We start from the raw sequence: 7,497 nt of genomic DNA, 5'->3' as shown, positions 1-7,497 counted from the left end.
GGTGTTTGCTTTTAATACTCTAAGTTGTTTTATTATGTATGTTGTATTCTTGTACAGCACTTTGGTCAACGCTCCTGTTGTAATTAAATGTGCTATATAAATAATTAAACTATTAAACTATTATTAAACTATATGTAAAGAAGCACTTAAACTGAAACAGACATAGCTACGTTAATCCTACAATAAGACAAGGTACGAACTCTCTCATGCTCCCAGGGTGTGGGGGTGCATTCCTGGAATGCACCCCAAGCCTGCAGCCTGTTAGTGTCACGGGTCTGGGTCCGTTGGACCCAGTATGTGGAGTTTCATGTTTTTGTTATTCCATGTTTGAGGTTATTATGTTTTAGTTTGCATCGGGGATTGTTTTCTTGTTCTCTTGTTGTGTTTATGATGATGATTATGATGTTTATTATTTGAGTTTCATGTTTAAGGATTTGTTCTCGGTTGTATCTCACGTTTAGTTTAGTTCAGGTTCCATGTGTCATTCTGTCTGTCTCTCAGTGTCAGGTCTGCGTCTTGGTGTGGTGTTCTCATTTCCTGTTTTATTGTGAAGGTCTGGGTCTCATGTGAGTGTGTTCAGTTTTACCTCTGTCTCGTCTTGTTGATCATTCCCAGCTGTGTCCACCACCTGTGTGTAATTCCCCTGTGTTTCTCTGGGTGTATTTAAGTCATGTCCTCCGTTATTGTAGTTGCTGGTCCGTCTGTGTATTCCACCCTGCCTCATCTGCGTTTCTACCATGTCTCACCCGTGTGTTCTCCCTGCTGTCCGCCGTTAGTCTCTTCTGGTCGTTCTCATTAAGGTTTGTGCTCTGTAGTTTAGTTGATCCCAGTATAGTTTAGTTCTAGCTCCATTTGCCGTTTGTATTTACTTTCATATTCAATAAACCACCTTTACACCTTCACGACTGCCTGCATTTGGATCCTCCTTCATTTCCTCCACACGGCTCACCTCACTCGCCGTGACAGTACGGACCAGCCAGATATGGATCCAGCGGCATTCACCCCACCCACGGAGCTTCGGGACCTCATCACGAACTCCGCTTCAAAAATAATCAACCTGTGGCTAGAGCATGAGGGAGAAGCATTCCTCCATGTTCTGGAAGCCAGACTGCAACAGCTGCTCACGGATTATCCCTGGCTATTGGACTCACTACACCCACTCGTGCAAGACTTCATCCTTCACGAACTTCACCTACACCCACCAGCCGCTACCGCTTCCCAACCCAGCCGGACGCCGGAGGTTTTGCCCGGCCCGCCGGAGGTTTTGCCCGGGAGGAAGCGACGATCGCACCGTCGGCGCGTCGCCCCACAGCCGGAGATTAGGACTTCGGAACTGCCAGCTGTGGTGAGTGGAAAAGACGCTCCGTCTGTTTCACCAGTTCATATGACTGTTTATACTGGGGCTGTGTTCGTTGAGTCAGCTGCTCAGCCGGTAGCTCGGTTAGCTGCCCAGCAGTCGCTAACTCAGTCAGCCGCTCAATCATCACCTCCATTACAGTCACAGTCAGACCCAGTAGACACCATGTTACAGTCCATAGCCCAGTCAATAGCTCAGTTGGCAAGAGATTCATCAGCCTTATTATCAGTTCAGCCAGCCACTCCACCACCTGTTACTACTTCGCTACCTGTAGCTCAGTTGCCACCAGTTCAGCAGCCTGTCCACTCATTTACCCAGCCTTTATCCTCACAGCCTCATTACAAGCAGGGAACACACTCCACACAAAATTTTGCTGGTTCATTTAAGCTGGCCATCTCAGAGACAGTTGCTCCCTCTAGGGCCTCCCCAGAGGCTGGGTGTCAGTCACCAGCCAACTCTGGACCCCTAGAGGTCAAGACGCCAGCACCAGCAGCCTCACCGGAGAACTCACCAGAACAGTTTCAGCTCTCAGCACCCCCTGAGAGTTCAAGTGAGTTCACCCGTCCGCCTCAGTCCTCTGCTGAGTGTATTGGGGAACACTTTCAGCCCTCTGAGGACTGTATCCCACTGTTGCTGCCTGAGTCTAGCCACTGTGCTGCTCAGTCCCAGCCAGTGTCCACACTGGCAGAGGTCTCCGTACCTGCTGCTTCAGAGACTGGTTCCACTGGAGGGCCTGAGGAGCCCGTCCAGTCTCACGTCATGTTAGCTGGGGGTTCAGGTGAACCCAGCCAGCGTCCTGCCTCGTCGGCTGGAGGGCCTGAGGAGCCCGGCCAGTCTCAAGTCATGTTAGCTGGGGGTTCAGGTGAACCCAGCCAGCGTCCTGCCTCGTCGGCTGGAGGGCCCGTGGAGCTCGTCCAGCCTCAAGCCACATCTGCTGGAGGGCCCGAGGAGCCCGTCCAGCCTCATGCCACGTCTGCTGGAGGGTCCGAGGAGCCCACCCAGCACCACGCCTCGTTAGCTGAGGGTCCTGGAGGACACAGCCAGCACATCCTCACATCTGCTGATGGTCCAGGAGGACCTAGCCAGCACGTCCTCACATCTGCTGAGGGTCCTGGAGGACCCAGCCAGCACGTCCTCACACCTGCTGACGGTCCTGGAGGACCCAGCCAGCACATCTCCACTTCACCTGCTGCAGCATCACCGCCGTTGGGTTCCGCAGCCGTCCTGCTGCCGTCGTCCGCGCCTGGTCCAGCCTCTGTGTCTTCATCCGCGCCTGGTCCAGCCTCCGTGTCTTCATCCACGTCTGGTCCGGCTTCAGCTCCGCCCTCGTCTGGTCCTGCCTCGTCTGGTCCTGCTTCGTCTGGTCCTGCCTCGTCTGGTCCGGCCTCGTCTGGTCCTGTGGTTGCCACGCCGCCGTCAGTGCCAGCTCGACCCGTTCCGCCTCGCCTCTGCCGGCCGTTTTCCGGGCCTCTAAGATGGCATCATGGCCTTCGGGGACGGCCTCCGGAAAGAGTTCGTAGCCGCCGCTGGCATCGCGGCCGTCCTCCGGACCTGCTCAGTGGCCGCCACTACCTTCCAAGAGGTCAGCCTCCAGAACTGTTTGCCCATTGCCGCCGTTGCTGTGTGCACGGTCGGCCTCCTGAACTGTTTGCCCGTCGCCGCCGTTGCCGTGTGCACGGTCGGTCCCCAGAACTGTTTGCCCGTTGCCGCCGTTGCCGTGTGCACGGTCGGCCCCCAGAACTGTTTGCCCGTCGCTGCCATTGCTGTGTGCGTGGTCGGCCCCCTGACTGTGTTATAGACTAGTGAACAGTCATGTTTTGGTTCTGGACTCTCGTGCTCCTGGTTTTTTGTGTTTTGGGCCCTCCTTCCTGGGCCCCCTCCGCCCGCCCTGGCTTGGTGCTTGTGCTTTTTGTTTGGGGCTGTCGGGAGCCAGCCCTTTGAGGGGGGGGTACTGTCACGGGTCTGGGTCCGTTGGACCCAGTATGTGGAGTTTCATGTTTTTGTTATTCCATGTTTGAGGTTATTATGTTTTAGTTTGCATCAGGTATTGTTTTCTTGTTCTCTTATTGTGTTTATGATGATGATTATGTTTATTATTTGAGTTTCATGTTTAAGGATTTGTTCTCGGTTGTATCCCACGTTTAGTTTAGTTCAGGTTCCATGTGTCATTCTATCTGTCTCTCAGTGTCAGGTCTGCGTCTTGGTGTGGTGTTCTCATTTCCTGTTTTATTGTGAAGGTCTGGGTCTCATGTGAGTGTGTTCAGTTTTACCTCTGTCTCGTCTTGTTGATCATTCCCAGCTGTGTCCACCGCCTGTGTGTAATTCCCCTGTGTTTCTCTGGGTGTATTTAAGTCATGTCCTCCGTTATTGTAGTTGCTGGTCCGTCTGTGTATTCCACCCTGCCTCATCTGCGTTTCTACCATGTCTCACCCGTGTGTTCTCCCTGCTGTCCGCCGTTAGTCTCTTCTGGTCGTTCTCGTTAAGGTTTGTGCTCTGTAGTTTAGTTGGGTCCTCTACCAGAGGCCTGGGAGCTATTTCTGCAGAGCACAATATACATAAATACCAGAAATTTATATGAATTTTACATAAATACAGAAACATATCTGCAAAGTACCTCAGTTCCACACAGACACATGTCATTATTTATTAGACTATTTAACTCAAAAATTTGCTAATGATAATCTTTTATATGTACAGTATCTGCTCTACAAAGAAATCTCTACTCTGGAGAGAAGTCAGGCCTTTGAACTTGAATCACAAAGGAAATGACCGCACTTCCAACATTCGTTTTGACACATAAGACGCAATGACAAAACAACCTCCTGAGGTGTTGAGAGATTTCTTTCATTTTCAGTCCATATACAATTGGATTAAAGAGAGGATGACACAAAACCACTTGTAAAGTAATTATGAAACGTGCAGTTTGGGATAAATCAATTTCCACTCAAGTTATAATTCTATCATATGAACACAAACATGAGAAGCTGATCAAAACGAGCAGGTGAGGTAAACAGGTCTGTGCAGCTTTTTTCCTGACCTCTCTGCAGCTTCGATAGCATATTATAAATATTTTTGTGTAAGTAAAAAGTATGAAAAATAAAGGAAGGAATAGAGTGTTAAGTAGAATTAATACACCATACATTAAATATGGTGTTTCCACAGTTACGCAGTAAAGCTTGGAAATTGCATTGTTACAAAAAATTCCATTTAAAGTGAAACTGCAGATTTGTGAAGTGTTTATAATTACAGCTGATGGTACAAGCAGGCAGAAGCTAAAACCAATAAAATTTTGACAGCTGCTTTTATAATACTATATAATATAGTATTATATTGCAAAGGTTTAGATATGGACACATACCTGTCATAAGCCATGGATGCCAAGAGAAAGAACTCTGAACCAGTTAAAGAGTAATAAATAAATCCTTGAAAGCTACAAAGTAAATGAGTTGTAATCTGCCTCTCAGATAAAAAGTCCATCAAAAGTTTGGGGTAGATATTTGTACTGAACATAACAGAGTTGAACAACAAAGCTGCAATGAAAATATACATAGGCTCATGGAGGCTTTTCTTAATCCAGATGAGGCAAACTATGGTTGAATTACTGCAGAGTATTAGAATATAAGCAGTAAACATGATAGCAAAATACAGAAATTTGTATTTTTCCAATTCTATATGCCCACCAAAAGTTATATCTGTCACATTAAATTTAATGCATTTGCTCCATCGAAGTAAAAGGTAAATTAATGACACTAATTAAAGATGTCTAAATGTGAGCTTTGCACCAAACTTTACTTTGTACCAAAATTTGGCCAGGGACATTTATGACACTTGGTTACCCTCTGCAAATTCTTCTGAACTTCTACATAACCATTAAGCTTCACATTTTAAGTCATCATTCAACAATAGAAATAAAAATCCAGCACCATTGACTACAACAGCCAGAATGTACAACAGGGAGAAAAACAGATGCAAGATACCAGACTGATATTGTCTCAGCAGTGAAAGGACCTTATGTATCTTTCTTTTTCCCCTGTGGATCTCATTATAGCAACTGAGACATGTGACCACTACAATCCAGCTCTAGAGTTCATGACTTGTATGCCTTGTTAGTGTCACAGTTCTGGGTCAGTATTGACCCAGCATTCTGAGTTCTGGTCTATTTTTGTATGAACGTTTTGTTTCTCTGGTGTTTTGTTGATGATGATGATTATTATTGTTTGAGTTCTATGTGTTATATTCGGTATGCCTGCTTATGAGTCTGCGTCTGTGTCTCTGTCTGTCGTGTGCTTCCTGTTTTATTTTGTAGGTCTGTGTCCTATGTCAGTGCCTTCAGCTTTGTGCTCTCCCTGTCTCATCAGTGTAATCAGCGTCAGCCGTGTCTCCCAGCTGTTTCCTCTTCGCTCCGTTCACCTCTTGTGTCTGTGTCTTCCCCTACTCGGTGTCGCGTCATTAATGTCTTCTGCCCTCACTCCCTGTGTGTTCTGTTTGCCTTCATGCCAGTCTAGTCGTTTTCCAGTATAGTTCGTTTTCTGTTCGGTAACCCCTGCAATAAAGCTGTTTATTCAGAATTCACTTTCACTTCCGTGAGTCCTGCATTTTGGGTCCTTCCTCTCTGCCTGCCTGCACAGAGCCGAAACATGACAGAACGACGCGACCACAACCTGGACCCAGCGGGCTCGTCCCGGGAGTGTGATATCTCCCGCATTCAATGTCTGGTTAAGCGGATTTCCCACACAATGGACGCTAAGGTGATGGCGATCAGGATTAACGCTATCAAGGTGATCCTGGAGGGGAATCCTCATCTGCATCAGCTCAGAGGATATACATGGGCTTGATGGACCAGCTGCATGAAGCTCATGAGGTGTTACAAGCTCGGGAGCTTGCAGCCTTTGCCCGCGCCTAGTATTCGTCGCCGAAGCCGAACACTGGATACACCGCCTTTATGTCAAAGCAGAAAAATGTGAATTTCGCTCATCATCTATTACCTTCCTAGGTTACATTCTCACCCCTCTGTGAGAATGTAACCTAGGAAGTGGAGACTGAAAAGGTAAAGATTAAGATAGTGGTGGAATGGCCAACCCCCTCCTCCCACCACCTTCTCGGGTTCATCTGAAACTGCAGCCAGTTAACAACACCCCTTAAAAAAGTAATCTCCACAAAAACTCCCTTCCTCTGATCTTCAGAACCTGAAGCCACATTTTCCAACCTTAAAGAAGTTTTTACTTCAGCGACAATCCTTGTCTATCCAAATACCAAGTTGCAGTTCATTTTGGGGGTGGTTGTATGTTATCCGGGGCTGGGGGCAGTCCTCCTGCAATGCTCTGGTCTTCAAGGTAAGCTGCAACCCTGCGCCACCTTCTCTCACCATGTAACCCTAATGAAGCAGTCAGTGACTTTTTTGCATTCAGCCCAAAGGTAAACAAATTGTGGCATACCTTTTATCCTTCCAAGTAGCCGAAAGTAGGGTTTCTGTGTTGATCAGCTAGGCGTTTATTCTGTTCCTAAGTATGCAGGAGAGCTGCTCGTGTTGACCTCTATACTTGACGACACCTACGTGAGAGGAGGTGAGAATGTTATGATCGTACTCTATCCAAGGTAGTTGCTCACTCCAGATGACCTGATTGGAGGCTGAGAGTGGCCTTTAGTTCTGGGTTGGCGTGCTCAGTTTGTCCAAACTATGGATGAAAACTGCATGTGGTGAGTGGTTGAGCCATCTCTAGATCTGTGAGGAGTTTGGATAAGGCTAGAAAGTGGGCAGCTTTTGAGAAACAATCTATGATTGTTGGTATGACTGTGTTACCTGCCGATGGAGGAAGTCCTGTAATGAAGTCGAGGGCGCCAGGGATTGATAAATGTTGGAGCAGACCAGAAGGTGACTTATTCACCAGTTTGTTTTTGGTGCAGGTGGAGCAGGTGGTCACATACTCCCCAGTGTCCTTAGGCAGAGGGGGCCACCAGAAGAAATGTTGGAGGAAGGTTTTGGTGTGATGGACCCCGGGGTGACAGATAAGCTTGGCAGTGTGCGCCCAATTCACCACCTGGGAATGGATGGAAGTGGGAACAAAGAGGTGTTGGGCGGCCTGGTCCCGGGATCTGCTTCCATTCACTGTCCTTCACGGACCACCAAGATCTAGAAACTG

At 47.8% G+C, this 7,497-nt stretch overlaps 1 pseudogene; it reads right to left on the bottom strand.

Moving 5' to 3' along the window:
• Window positions 1-4,076: 4,076 nt before the first annotated feature.
• LOC113007292 (olfactory receptor-like protein COR2) lies at window positions 4,077-5,176 on the bottom strand (annotated as a pseudogene).
• Between the last annotated feature and the right edge of the window lie 2,321 nt (window positions 5,177-7,497).

The sequence above is a fragment of the Astatotilapia calliptera genome, chromosome 16 (genome assembly GCF_964374335.1).
Source record: "Astatotilapia calliptera chromosome 16, fAstCal68.1, whole genome shotgun sequence".
In the NCBI taxonomy this organism is placed as follows: domain Eukaryota; kingdom Metazoa; phylum Chordata; class Actinopteri; order Cichliformes; family Cichlidae; genus Astatotilapia; species Astatotilapia calliptera.
This window is presented reverse-complemented; position numbering and strand designations above follow the sequence as displayed.